Genomic DNA, 14,862 nt, shown 5'->3' on the forward strand with positions numbered 1-14,862 from the left:
AAGTACTTTTTCGGAGGGTGGCTTCACACGCAGTGGAAACTGGATCCGCTACTCCAGTCGGTTGTTTTCCTTAGCGCAGGGTAGGCTACCATATATGTAAGGATGGTACTGATTACATCAGTGTAGGCTAGGCGGGTAGTTTACAGTTTTGCGGGCCAGTTTCCTGGGATGCACGACACCCAAATCCATCCACCAAGGTAAGCAGTCTCTACGACCTGGGGTGGCCGTTCACCTACCACGACCTACATGGCGCAAACATTCAAACCAGTCAACATGGCATCTCCTTCGTGGCGCAAACATTCACCCAGCCCCCGTTACTTTTGCTGCTCTCAAATCCCGTTACAATATCGCACTTTATTAACATGGGCGACGACGTGGACGTATTCCGTTCTTATTTACCTACAGTTTTGTGGGCTAGTTTCCAATTTTCAGGGCCGCACAACACCCAAATCCATCTGCGCAGGTAAGTAGTCCCTTCGACCCGGGATGCCCATTCACCTACCACGACCTTAATCCCGCGAGTATTCAAAGCAGTCAACATGGAGTCTCCAGTCACATCTCACTCGTCCCTAGTTGTTTTTTTGGCTGCAAATCTGGTTACGTTTGACGATTTATTTAAATTGTGTGAAGAAGTAGATGTACTACATTCGTACCTATTCAAGAGTGGCCTTTTGGGCGATTATAGTGGTATGTGCAAACAATGTAGAGTGGAAACAGTGAGCCTCGTTAAAGAGGAAGATAGTTTCGTGTGGCGGTGTTCTTCTCCCGCTCACACCTTGATTATGGCACTATCCTCCAATTATTTATGGCTGGATCCACGAGCTGCCGCAGGCCTTTATGCAGATGACTCTTAAAATCAGTTCACCTAACACAAAGTTAGGCAAATGTAAATTCAACAAAGGCAGGCGTGTTGATGGTCGTTGGGTTTTAGGTGGAATCAACCATGAAACAAAGGACACGTTTTTCCAAATCGTTCAGGACCGATCGGCCAAAACTCTGCTTTCCCATCCTCACTGAAAACATTCACCCCGATTCCATCATCTACACTCTGAAGTTATGGTGTTTTGATGAGCTGCTTTTCCTGTAATAAAAAAATATGTGTGTACTTTGTACCTATATTTGACCCTTGCTTTCAAATAATCCTCCCTAAGGACATTATAGATGGCTTCAAAGGTTACGGGGATGATTAGACCGAGGCTCTGTTTTGAAATCCTGGTTGAATATTAGAGGCTTGCATACGATCCTCCACCTGCAAGAACGAGCTCCTGGTGATATGCTGTCTCGAAAACTGAGTGCCCTGCTTACAAATGTATGGTTCAGTTTTTTCCAACAATTAGGGTTGCCAGACGTCCCGATTTCGCGGGACATGTCCCGAATTTGATCATTTTGTCCTGAGTCCCGGATAGACCCTCCCGGGACGGCCTTTTGTCCCGGATTTCGTTCATCATAAGAAAAAAAGTAAATAATGAAATAGACTAATAATAAATGAATAAATCAAATAAAGATCATTACATTATAAAATAAATTAAGTAATGGTTTTCAGTTGAAATTATATTGATGAAAATATAATTTGAATAACCCAACGAATCAACGATGCTGCTGAAAGTTACGTGACGACTGACGCAGTCAATCGCGTTTGCAACTTGTTTGGTTGCTTGGCTGCGGTCCAGTGAGTGGTGAGTTGCACTCCTGCATCAGTCCTCTATTAGCCTCTCATTCAAGTGTGTGTCATTACTGTTTGCTACGGCCTACCTTTTTCATCTTTAAAACAAGATGTCAAAACGTAAATGTAAGTTTCGAGATGAATATTCCAGCAAATGGACATTTATCAAACAAGGCAGGAATTGTTATGAAGCAAACTGTCGATTATGCCATTGCAATTTCACTATTGAACATGGTGGGAAGAATGATGTCAAGAGGCACATAGAAACCACAAAGCACAAACAAAACGTTTCCTCCACTTCAAAAGATGATAAAATAACAAATTTCTTGATCAAGAAAAACACAGATGAAGAAACTAAGATAATAGCAGCAGAAGTTGTCATGGCCTTTCATACTGTTTGCCATCATCAGTCATTCAGTTCAAATGATTGCACGAATGTACTACGCCAACAGTATTTCCAGATTCCTAAATTGCAAGCAAATTTTCTAGTGCTAGGACAAAATGTTCTGCAATAATTAAAAACGTTCTGGCTCCACATAGCATTGCCGAAGTTGTTAAAGATATAAATAATTCTTCTTTTTATAGCATATCTACAGATGCAAGTAACCATAATGCTGAGAAAATATTTCCGTTGATTGTACAATATTTTTCATGGAAGAATGGCTTACAGATAAAATTATTGCGAGTAAAATCCCTTCCAAATGAGACCTCGGAAACAATTTCAAATTTCTGCAGAGAGAGCCTCATCGAATTAGGACTGAATGTTAAAAAATGTGTAGCTTTTGGTGGCGATAACACTAATACTAATTTTGGTGGATGTTTACGTAAAGGCACAAATAATGTCTTTTCGAAAGTCAAGGAAAGCATGAATGACTCGATGGAAGGTGTAGGATGCCCAGCCCATATTCTCCACAATGGTGCACATACCGCTGCCAATGTCATGTCTATTGATGTTGAAGTAATCGTTGTTAAAGTGTTTTCATACTTTAGTATTTACACTGTTCGAACTGAGAAACTGAAAGAATTCTGCGACTTTGTTGGTGTTCAATATGCATCAGTTCTCTCTCATTCTAAAACTCGTTGGCTTTCTTGATGAGGGCAGTTGAGAGAATCATAAAATTATTTGAAGCACTGAAATCTTTCTTTGCTTCTGAAGAAAAAGCTCCTCAAATTCTTTTAGATTTTTTTAACAATCCACTGAGCGAAGCCTACCTATATTTTGTTCACAATCTTGAGTATGTATTTAGCAGCAGGATTATGAAGATTGAAAAGAGAGATTGAAGTGCTTGGCTGTTTAAAAGAAATAGTTGCTTTAATAAAGGCAAGAATGGATGAAAAGTTTATTCCTCTTAGTGTTAAACGGTGCCTTAAAGATGATGAAATCACATCTCAAGAGATGAAAAAATTCCTACTTGAGGTGGATAACTACTACGACACTTGCCATGACTATCTTAAGAAATGGGCTTCATCGTTAGAAAGTTTAGATACACTTCCAGCATGGGAACAAAGACAATCGTCTTGTCTAGTGTTAAAAACAAAGGTGCAAACATTGACGACAACATCCTTTTCTGTCAGTGGTCAACATTTAAAATACTCCTTGATAAACAAATGCAGAGTAAACCTGAAGAATGGATGACCAAGATGTGTCATGAAAAATGGCTTTCTATCCTACAGCAGTTCGACTTCGAAGAACAGTATTCTGAGATATTAATTTTGTGTCAATATTTGTTTAGTATACCTGCGCACAATGCAAATGTTGAGCGTGTCTTTTCTATGATGAGTGCTCAGTGGACTGACGAGAGGAATAAATTGGACGTGACAACTATAGAGGCTATTTTACAGTATAAGTGGAACATAAATTGTCATTGCAAAGAATTTTACTGGCAGGTATTAGGAAATATGGAACTTCTAAAGAAAGCAAAATCATCTGAGAAATACAAATAAAATAAAAAGTTCAATTTTCATTATTTCTGTGCATACAATTTTCTTATTTTCATTTATCTTCAGTTTTCATATGAAAAAGATACTTTGGTATCTTAATTATTTGTAATGATTACAAATTTTCTGGATTAGTTTCCGTTTCTTCAGTTTCTTCATTGTAATTGGCATTAAATATTAGTTTAACAAATTTTTTTTCTTTATATCCTATTAAAATACTTGCTTGATGTTTTTCACTGCGTCTGTATCTATTTATAATATGTTTATCTGGGGATGTCTATGTATTAGAGAGATTTTAAGAATGTTCCGGATTGCTTATCTTGAAATCTGGCAACCCTACCAACGATCTATAAAATGCAAAGATTGGCATTGTTGTGTAATTTTCAGTCTGTTGGATTTGCAACTTGTAGCCCCAAAAATATTTCATTGAAACTTCAGAGGTCGCCGAGAAAGCCATTGCTTGCACCACAAGGTTCTACGTTTCTTCCTCAAAAGTTTCTTTTTTGAAGCACACTCAGCAACTACAAAGATTAGATTAGATTAGATTATAAAATTTTTGGCACAGCCAAGCACCGGAGCCGTAAATAAAGGAGGAATAAAATCAAGCTACATCGCCGGAGTACTTATCAGCATTTATCCTAATTATCTCTAAATAAATTCTCTATACGTTTTATTATTTGCCCAATTATCTAACTTGCCCTTGTTCATAAGTTAAGTTTCAATCAAAACATCAGTTTCACACCGGAACCATGAACGAAAAGTCCTTAGTAGACGACGCCCAAAACGTAAACAAACCGTCATTACCTGAATGCATTATTTGTCTAATAATTACCATGAGATTATCCAGTTTATTAGTAATTTATCTAAAGTTTTAATTATTTTCCCACTGATTATCTACAATTATCCACCAATTGACTTATTAGAATGAATGAAAAGAACCGAAGCCACTTCTAAACCAGAACCACAAACATAAATACTGTCAAATAGAAAACGCCCAAAATGTCAACGAAGCCACGCTATTGACTGCCCTAGTAGCGTAACTTCTATTCGAACGTCTTTTATCTGTAATAAATAATAATTGCCGTCTTCATAATCGAGACAATTCATAATGAATCGTAATAATTGATAAATTACGAAGATAACTGAATATTACAGTAATAATGTGGGCCTGAAAGGACTGAGACTCAGGAGTGAAGAGGACAGGTGTTGTCTTGGGCTTAGAGCATCAATCAGTCATAAGTAAGTAGGATGGACGATCTTTGCTCCATGAGTTATAGATGTATATAGGTTGTATCATTCACTTCTAGAGCTATGGTCCTCCTAGGTTGCCCTATTTGCTATAGGCTTCTATGGAGTCTGGTAAAACAGGTAACTGACAGACTGTAGACCGTAGGCTATAGCTTAGCCTGGCCTACTGTAACCCATGACTTTGTAAGTGAAATTAATTATATTTCACGATATCTCAATGATTTACTTACAGGCTAAAGTTAAGTTTAGGCAATAAGTTACCATAGGATCTCATTTCTGTAGGCTACAGGAGAGGGTAAACAACCGCATGGACTGACCCAACACACCGACGGTCACAGCTGGACACCCTCTGAAAAAATACTTTTAACGCATCCTGACACCAGAGATGTTCATCAGTCGTAACTTGTTGTTGGTGAGAGACGAAGGCAAAGACCTCTACTCTCCTTTCGAAGTAAGTATTTTCTCCAAAGTTAGAAATTAAAGCCACATTTAAAGCTTTAAACAGAGGGTAATGAAAAGGGTGGCCAATGCAGTGCAAACTTTATCAAAACGCTTTCAAAATTTTTACTTACGATTAAAAAAGTTTAGAAAATTGACGCCATCTCAATGTTTACGGAGTCGCTTGTGTCAACAAACATCCCATTTCCTGTGATAAATCCACACACCACTTGCACCCATAGACGCTGGGGCACTTTCATCACAACAATCAGAAAACGGTCCCTTGTGCACTAGATAATTATTTAAATAAATAGTAAAACATCAGTATTTTATATATTTATGATGATTAATTTGAAAATATTCGTTATTGAAAAAGTAACTCGATTCCTGACTCAAATTTAAGTAATTATTTTTCGGAATTAGAACGTTTTTTAAGTCCTGTATTATGACGTCACAACATCTTGACTTTCGTACCTATTGTGAATGAATTGCTATACTCAACTTTCTTGCAGAGCAGTTTACCAGTTATTCATGCAGATTGTTATCAACTACTATTCATATAATTGCTATAATCGTTATGCGCACATATATCTTTATCATTTACTTTTTTAATATATAAGATGTTTTAATGCCAGATTACCGCCGTAGTTTGACGCAGTTGCTTTCAGTACCTGGGCCTCTTGTCTGTTTTCGCACCATAAGAAATTAATGGGGCCGAATTTGCAATGACCAGAAAGTCGTTAAAAGAGGAAAGTTAGCATTGAGGGGTATATGTTTTGATTGAGAAAAATACAAATTTATACAATAGCCAGCTTGTAAAAAATACTTGATTACAAAAAACATACCTACTATGGGTTTCAGAGACTGCAAGCACGTTTTTTGGCAATATTTCTGTAACGAACACTCGTATCAGAATGAGATTTTGCTATAATGTATTACGCCCAGTGCCGTAATTTGTAAGGGTCTCGTGAATCACTAATTGTAAAGAATAACGACAATTGTCCCAAGAGACAAAAACTCCATTATCCAGAAATGGATACGAACACGCATAAAAAGCTCCACCTACCCTCTCCCCCCCACCTCCACCGCCACCCCTCTCCTTCTTCCTTCCTTCACCTTCCTTTACCTTCCTTTCTCTCTCTCTCGCTGTTGCCAATTGGTATGTGTTCACCCTCCAAACTGGGTATAAGACTTAAACAAAACGTGGAAATTGGTTAAATTAGCCTATGTATTGAAAGTATATATACTTAAATATTAAAGCAATGTTATCATTATTGCATTACTATGACAACTAGAATTCATGGAAACAGTTTATAATAATGCATCGGCGTATGTGTGAAGCTCCACTAATGTGGCAACGATGATTTTGCCATTCTTAGCATGCAAACATTAAAGGTTCATAATGCACTTATCCGTCGTCTGCTCCGCTATGGTTTTCGGCAGCCAGATGTACGACATGGTTAGAAACATGGGATTGTATCTACATTAAAAATATCCGTAATTTTTCGGAGTAATTTGGTTGCAAAAAAAGGGATAATAGACATGAATTAAATAAACATTTTGAAATAACAAAGTAAAGTTGAACTAAATAATGAGTAAAGTAAACAATTAAGAGAATAAAACTTTGCAGTGTCGTCGTCTGCTGCTCGTAAGTTCGTAACTGTGTTTGTGGAGTGAGCGCTTATGAACCAGGAACAGCAACGTGGTTCAAGTGCAATGTGGAGTGAATTAAGACCAAAATGTGTATAATAACAATTAAATAAGCACTGTGGAGTTTCAGTTGTGATGGCAGTAGGATAAAACCACCGATTACAAGGTAAAAATAAATTCAGTTCAAACCATGACCCCGGGAATAACAAGTTTCATACTTTCACTAATATAGGCAACAAAATGTTGTTTTATTGTGCTGATTACAACTGCAATCTTGAGTAAGATCAATAAACGTTACATATATACGCTAACACTGTTCAAATGAGTGCTGGGAAGGCTGGGAAAGATGGTGTCCATCCGTGACTAGACCAGCCAGCCACACGATCGCCGCCATATTGGATTTCAAAACTGCCTTGAAAACATATTTTACGATGAGCGTCACATGCTTATTTTAGTTCGTATGGGGCTTTCTTATATCACATTATGTTGACGAAACTTCAATCTTTTGTACATGAACTTCCCTGTCAGATATATACTTAGCTATAGTCTCCGACGACAGAATTTCAAATCTCGCGGCACATGCGACAGGTAGGTCAGGTGGTCTACCTTACACGCCGCTGGGTGGCGGGTGTACGAACCAATCCCCTTTGCTTGTCAAATTTTTCTCTGTCGCAGGAACGATAACAACTGTTGTCGGTTCCTCTCGATAGTTTTTTTATTCTCGCTTGCCTGGAGTTAATTTGGACTTCTTTTGTTGACATATTCACTCTGTTTGGCTTGGCATACGCTAATTGTGGACCGTTTTGATTTTGATTTTCTTTAACGATGTCTGACCTAGATTCAGTAGCTAAAACTTCTGTTTTGTTTAGGGTTTGCGTGAATGAAGGATGTAAGGTGAGGTTGCCGAAAGCTTCGGTAGACCCTCACACGGTTTGCATGAAATGCAGGGGGAATGAATGTTCTTTTGCTAACCCTTGTAGTGAATGTAAGGTATTGAATGAAGAAGAATATAAGGCTCTCTCTTCTTATGTTAGGAAGTTGGAACGTGATAGAATACGTAAGGCTTCCTCTAGAAGTTCTAGTAGGTCTAGAATGAGTGAGCTGGATGTGGATCCTATGACTAATGTAGAAGTAAAACCTTCTCTCCAAGTTTCAGCCCCTGCTCCCCGCACCGAAGCCGAAGATTCGTCTTCAGAGGCGGCGGCTTTAAGAGCCACGATTCTATCTATGGATCAGAAGATTCGTCAGTTGGAAGGTAAGGAGAGTGTTAGTGATCAGTGCAGTGTCCCCAGTGTTGTGGAGGGTGCGTCTGACCGGCTCCTTAGTGCCTCTAGGCCTAGACCTCTTCCAGACTCCCAGTTCCAGTGGAGTAGGAAAGTCGAAAGCCGCAAGAGGGCTAGGGAGAACCCCCCCCCCACCGGTCAGGCGTCCCCTGGCAGGCATCCTGAAGTACGCTCCCAGGCTGCCTCAGTATTCGCTACAAGAAGGAGCTCCTACGCCAATGCTTCTCCTCTTCGTCGTCTCCCTCTCCGAAGAGAGGTTGGAACTCCCCGGATGCGTCGCGCCCGTTGAAGAGGGCTTGGAAGGCTCCCTGTAGTCCTTTGGCTTCTAGTCCGGAGGTTTTCCCGGAAGAATCGTCGTTGGAAGTGAAGAAAACCAAGAGATCCTGCGATCGTTCTTCTTCTCGCGCTCCTCGTTCTGCGCCTGCTTCCGAGGAAGAACAACAAGATTCTCCTACTAGAGTACTTGCGGGACTTCAAGCTCAGATCACGGCGCTGGCAGGTTCTCTAGCATTTAGATCACGTAGGAAGAAGGACGTTTCTCTTCCAATCAAGAGATCTAGGCGCCGCTCTTCAGAGGATCGTTCTCCTCTTTTTAGGTGGTCTCCTTCATATGGGGAGTTTTCGTATGAAGGTAGAGGCTCACATGAGCGCCCCCGCTCTCCTGGCTCTCTTTCGACTTCAAGGCGCCAAACTTCGGTTGGACGCTCTATGGAGAAAGAAGTTTTTTCTCCAGATTGGATTCCCGCTTCCGGTAAATGCATTGCGCCTGCACATCACACTATTTCTTCGACTCCCTCGCGTGGGACTTCTCCTCAGCAGCCTCAAGAACCTAGAAGGCGCCCTTCTACAAGTAGGCGTTCTTCTTCCAGATGTCGCTCTCCTCGAGTGTCGGATCGTGACTTCTCTCCTTACATACGTCAAGAGTCTGGTAGGAGCCGTGCACCTGATAGGCGTCCTGCTGTTAGCCGCTCCCCGCAAGGTACGCCAAGAGCCTACTGCACGTCGATCTCCTAGTAGGCGCTCGTCTCTTATAAGGTGTCCTACTCCTGATTATTCTCCTCGGGGCAGACAACAAGAGTCTTTCAAGCGCCCTTCTCCGTGTAGGCGCTCTCCCTCTTCTAGACGCATTACTCCTGACCGTTCATCTCTTGGTAGGCACCAGGAACCTCGCAAGCGCCCTTCTCCAGATAGGCGCTCGTTAGCTTTGAAGCGCCCTTCTCCTGAATGTTATCCTCTTGTTAGAGGTCAAGAGTCTCGCAAGCAGCCTTCTCCTAGTAGGCGCTTTTCGCATTCCAGTTGAACTTCCGTTGATCGTACTGAACTGGACAAGAATAGAGAGCCACGCAAGCGCTCTGCTCCCGATAGGCGCTCTTCTCCTGGCAGCCGCTCACCTCAGGATAGGCGCACAGAGTCTGGTAGGCGCTCACCTCCTTGCAAGTGCCCTGTGGATGTTTCCAAGGATTCTCGGGGTAGGAGCCCTACCTCTCCTTCAGCTGAGATTCCGTCTACCTCGAAGAGGGAGTCTCATTGTAGACAACCCAGATCTTCTCATCGTTCTCCAGTGGATGTGAACTCTTCTACGAGAAGGCGCTCTCCAACCTCTCGCTCAGCTCCTACTAGGATCCCTTCGTCACCTAAGGATCTTCCGCACTCACCTCGACAAGACGTCCTAGACGGTTCTGATGAGGAACCGAACACTTCTGCTGCTGTGTCTTCTTACAAGAAGCTTACAGAGCTGCTTTTGCAAGTTTTTGGGGATTCCCTTACGCCTACGGCTCCTCCTTCTCCTCACTCACTTTTTTCAACGGCGAAGACAGCGAAGAGTTCTTCTTGTGTGAGGATGAAGCCGACTCTTTCAATGAAGAAGGCACTGAGGAGTTTTGGTTCCTGGATGGCTTCCAAAGAAGAAGCGGGGAAAACGATGTTCGCTTTCCCTCCTTCGAAGTTATCAGGACGCGCTGGTTTCTGGTACGAAACAGGAGAGTCCTTGGGATTGGGTCTACCGTCTTCGGCTGATTCGGATTTTTCGGCGCTGGTAGATTCCACGAGGAGAGCTGCCCTTAACTCTGCAAAGACGACTTGGGCAATGAATGAAGTAGATCACATGCTGAAAGGCATGTTCAGAGTGCTAGAGGTATTTAACTTCCTTGATTGGTCGTTGGGAGTCCTAGCCAAGAAAATTGAAGTGCCAGAGTCCTTTTCTCCAGAAGATCTCATGTGTGTTTTGTCTTGTATGGACAAGTCGGTAAGAGACGGAGCGAGTGAAATCGCCTCCCTGTATGGGGCCGGGATCGTGAAGAAGAGGTCCGTTTATTGTTCCTTCTTAACGAAGTCTGTCTCCCACGCCCAGAGGTCTTCTTTGCTGTTTGCTCCTCTGTCCGCTCAGTTGTTCCCTAAACATCTAGTGCAGGACATTTCTAGATCGCTTTCGGCTAAGGCCACCCAGGACCTTTTGGCACAGTCGGCAAGAAAACCTTGCCCTTCCTTCCCTACCAAGGCTAAGAAGGAAAAGTCAAGTGCTCGAGAACCCTTTCGAGGGGCTTCTTCCTCCAGAACCTCTACGTTTAGAGGTCGTAGACCTTCAAGAAGAGGTAAGACTTTCGTCAAGTCAGTTAAAGCCCCCAAATAACTTGCAAGTCCTTCAATCAACGGTGGGCGCCAGACTCTTAGGATTTGCAGAAGTCTGGGCCCAGAAAGGGGCGGTTCCTTGGACCCTTTCAATTTTGAGGAGGGGTTACCTCATCCCTTTCACCTCAAGACCTCCCTTGACGACCACCCCAAGGGAGCTGACGGCCAGGTACAGAGACCCCATCATGAATCAAGCTCTCCGTCTAGCAGTAGATCAGATGCTGGAGAAGGGGGCTATCGAACTAGTGACAGACCATCGTTCATCGGGCTTCTACAACCGCCTTTTCCTAGTTCCGAAGTCCTCAGGGGGATGGAGACCGGTGTTGGACGTAAGCGCCCTGAACTTCTTCGTAGAAAAGAAGAAGTTCACGATGGAAACACCTTCTTCAGTGCTGGCAGCACTTCGTCCAGGGGACTGGATGGTTTCCTTGGATTTGCAGGACGCTTACTTCCACGTACCGATCCATCCTTCCTCGAGGAAGTTTCTCAGATTCATGATGGGGGGGAAAAATTTTTCAGTTCAGGGCTCTGTGTTTCGGCCTCTCGACGGCCCCTCAAGTGATCACGGGGATCTTGAGAAATGTAGCTCAATGGCTTCATTTGAAAGGGGTGAGGATATCCATGTACCTCGACGATTGGCTGATAAGGGCCAATTCAGAAGATCATTGTTTGAAGGACTTACAAGTAACACTAGAATTGACGAAGACGTTGGGACTTCTCGTCAATTTCAAGAAGTCGTCGCTAATTCCCGAACAAGATTGTGTGTATCTCGGGATACAGATGAACTCTCTGAGTTTTCGGGCTTTTCCCTCTCAGGAAAGGATAGCCCGAGGATTCGAGAGAGTAACAACCTTCTTAGGGAAAGAAGTATGCACAGCGAGGGAGTGGATGAGTCTGCTGGGGACGCTCTCCTCGCTGGAGCAATTCGTTTCCCTAGGAAGGTTGCACCTGAGACCGCTCCAATTCTTTCTTCATCGGAATTGGAGTCGTCGTTCTTAGGATTTGACGTTCTCCCTGTCGTTATCCCAGGCCGTTCAAGAAACATCTCTTATGGTGGACAGATCCCAACCTCTTTGCGAAGGGACTGTCTCTTCAATCCCAGACCCCCAACCTGGTGTTGTTCTCCGACGCGTCGGACACGGGGTGGGGGGCGACTCTGGGAACCAGCGAAGTGTCAGGTACCTGGGTGGGGGACCAGGTAGCCTGGCACATCAACAGAAAGGAGTTGATGGCTGTGTGGTTGGCCAAGAAAGCTTTCGAGCCCAAAGTCAGAAGATCGGTAGTGCAGGTCAACGCGGACAACACTACAGCTCTGGCATATATCAGGAAACGGGGGGACGCATTCCTTCTCCCTGTACGAGACAGCAAGAGACCTTCTGTGGGCAGAAGAAAGGGGAATCAAGCTTCTCACCAGGTTCGTGCAGGGAGAAAGGAATGTAAGAGCAGATCTCCTCAGCAGGAAAGATCAGGTCCTTCCCACAGAGTGGACCCTTCATTTGGATGTATGCCAGAGCCTGTGGAAGTTATGGGGCAGGCCACACATAGACCTCTTTGCCACGTCGAAGAACAAGAGACTGGATCCTTACTGCTCCCCGATATCGGATCCAGAGGCATTAGCAATAGATGCTCTTCTTCTAGACTGGAGCGGACTCGACGTCTACGCGTTTCCCCCCTTCAAGATCCTGGGGTTAACCATCAAGAAATTCGTAGAGTCCGATTCAACGAGAATGATCTTAATCGCTCCCTTTTGGCCGGCCCAAGAATGGTTCACAGAGGTACTGGAATGGTTAGTGGACCTTCCAAGATCGCTCCCGCTAAGGAGCGATCTACTCAGACAACCCCACTTCGACAGGTACCACAAAAATCTCCTCGCTCTCAGTCTGACTGGCTTCAGACTGTCCAAAGTCTGGTCAGAGCGAAAGGCTTTTCAGCAACAGCTGCTAAAGCAATCGCAAGAGTGAGGAGACCTTCCACCTTGCGTGTATACCATTCAAAGTGGGATGTCTTCAGACGATGGTGCAAGAGGAAGAACATTTCCTCTTCCAGTACCTCTGTGACCCAAATTGCGGATTTCCTAATTTTTCTTAAAGAGGAGTGTCATCTTGTTGTGTCAACTATTAAGGGATACCGCAGTATGTTTGCGGCGGTATTTAGGCATAGAGGCTTAAATATCTCCGATGATAAGGACCTGCATGATCTTATTAGATCATTTGAAACCATTAAACGTCCTCATCTTGTACCGAACTGGAATCTAGATGTAGTTCTACAATTCCTTCGATTGTCTAGATTCGAACCTCCTGGCTCAGCCTCTTTCAAGGACCTGACGAAGAAGGCTCTCTTCCGTATGGCCCTAGCTACAGCTAAGAGGGTGAGTGAGCTCCAAGCTATTGAGGGCAATGTCGGGTTTAAGGAAGATTCTATGGTCTGTTCGTTTCTTCCAGGGTTTCTTGCGAAGAATGAAAACCCATCACGTCCTAGGCCCAGGAGCTTTGAAGTTCGTGGTTTTTCTTTTCTGGTAGGGGAAGAGCCTGAAAGAACTCTTTGCCCTATGAGAATTATGAAGTATTACCTTAAGTGGAAGGAGCAACTTAAGGCTAATCAAGATGTGCTTTGGTGCTCCGTAAAGGACCCCACTCGACCCATGTCGAAGAATGCTCTCTCCTTCTTCTTGAGAAGTCTTATTACAGAGGCACATGTTGCCTGTAAGGAAGAGCATTTTAAACTACTGAAAGTGAAAGCTCACGAGGTGAGAGCCATTGCAACTTCACTTGCATTCAAGAAAAATATGTCTGTGCGGAACTTGATGGAGGCGACTTTTTGGAGGTGCCAGTCGGTTTTCGCAAACCACTACCTACGTGATGTAAAAATCACGTATGATAAATGCTTCGCCTTGGGGCCTTTCGTATCGGCGGATTCGGTGCTGGGGCAGGGAGCTGAAACTTATCCTATGTAAATTTTGATATGTTACCCTATATTTTGTATTTGTGTTTTTGGTTGTCTGAAAGAGGTTGCAGGAGTCACCTCTTTTTGTATTTTGGTTAGGTTGTCTGGTGGGTTTTGGCTCCTTGCAGAGGTAGTGGTAAGGATCTGTTATGTAAGCGGACAAGGTCCCTTTAACAGGATCCGACTTGGATTCTACCACAATAGGGGATCACATATCCCAGTGGTAGATCCGAGAGTCTTTCAGCAACAGGTCACGTCCTAGCTGTAGCTCTCCAGGCAATGCAGACTCAGAGACAGTATCTATGAAGTCTTCATCCTGAAAAGGTGACTACCAAGGTTTTTATATCCTACAACATTAGTTGTTTCCCGTCTTACCTGTATTATTTAGCTGTCTCTTACCCTCCACCAAGGGTGCCAATCAGCTAAATATATATCTGACAGGGAAGTTCATGTACAAAAATGATATTGTTAAACTACAATAAAGTTTTGTACATACTTACCTGGCAGATATATACGATTAATGGCCCACCCAGCCTCCCCTCAGGAGACAGGTGGAAGAGAAAAATCTGACAAGCAAGGGGGATTGGTTCGTACACCCACCACCCAGCGGCGGGTAAGGTAGACCACCTGACCTACCTGTCGCGTGTGCCGCGAGATTTGAAATTCTGTCGTCGGAGACTATAGCTAAGTATATATCTGCCAGGTAAGTATGTACAAAACTTTATTGTAGTTTAACAATATCATTTTTGAATGGTATGCTTAGAGTTGTAATTGTATTCTTGTTTCACCAATTAAATATCGAGTGAATAAGACCCGGCCAGCGTGATGATGGTGGATCGTCTGTGATTGTTTACCCAATATTTCATGATATCTCAATGATTTAATTACAGGCTAATGTTAAGTTTAGGCAATAAGTTTCCGTAGGATCTCATTTCTGTAGGCTACAGGATACCTGTATCCTGTATCGTGGCCTACTTTATCCTAAGGTTTATTCAAATTCAGTCTATAACCATATAGGGTAAAACACCGCATGGACTGGCCAACTCACCGACTATCATGGCTGCCACCCTC

General features: G+C 43.2%; 1 pseudogene; it reads left to right on the plus strand.

Annotated features, from left to right (window-relative positions):
• Positions 1-4,603: 4,603 nt before the first annotated feature.
• Positions 4,604-14,862, plus strand: part of LOC135204668 (zinc finger protein 658B-like) — a 57,750-nt pseudogene continuing 47,491 nt past the window's right edge.

Source organism: Macrobrachium nipponense, chromosome 47, assembly GCF_015104395.2.
Source record: "Macrobrachium nipponense isolate FS-2020 chromosome 47, ASM1510439v2, whole genome shotgun sequence".
In the NCBI taxonomy this organism is placed as follows: Eukaryota; Metazoa; Arthropoda; class Malacostraca; order Decapoda; family Palaemonidae; genus Macrobrachium; species Macrobrachium nipponense.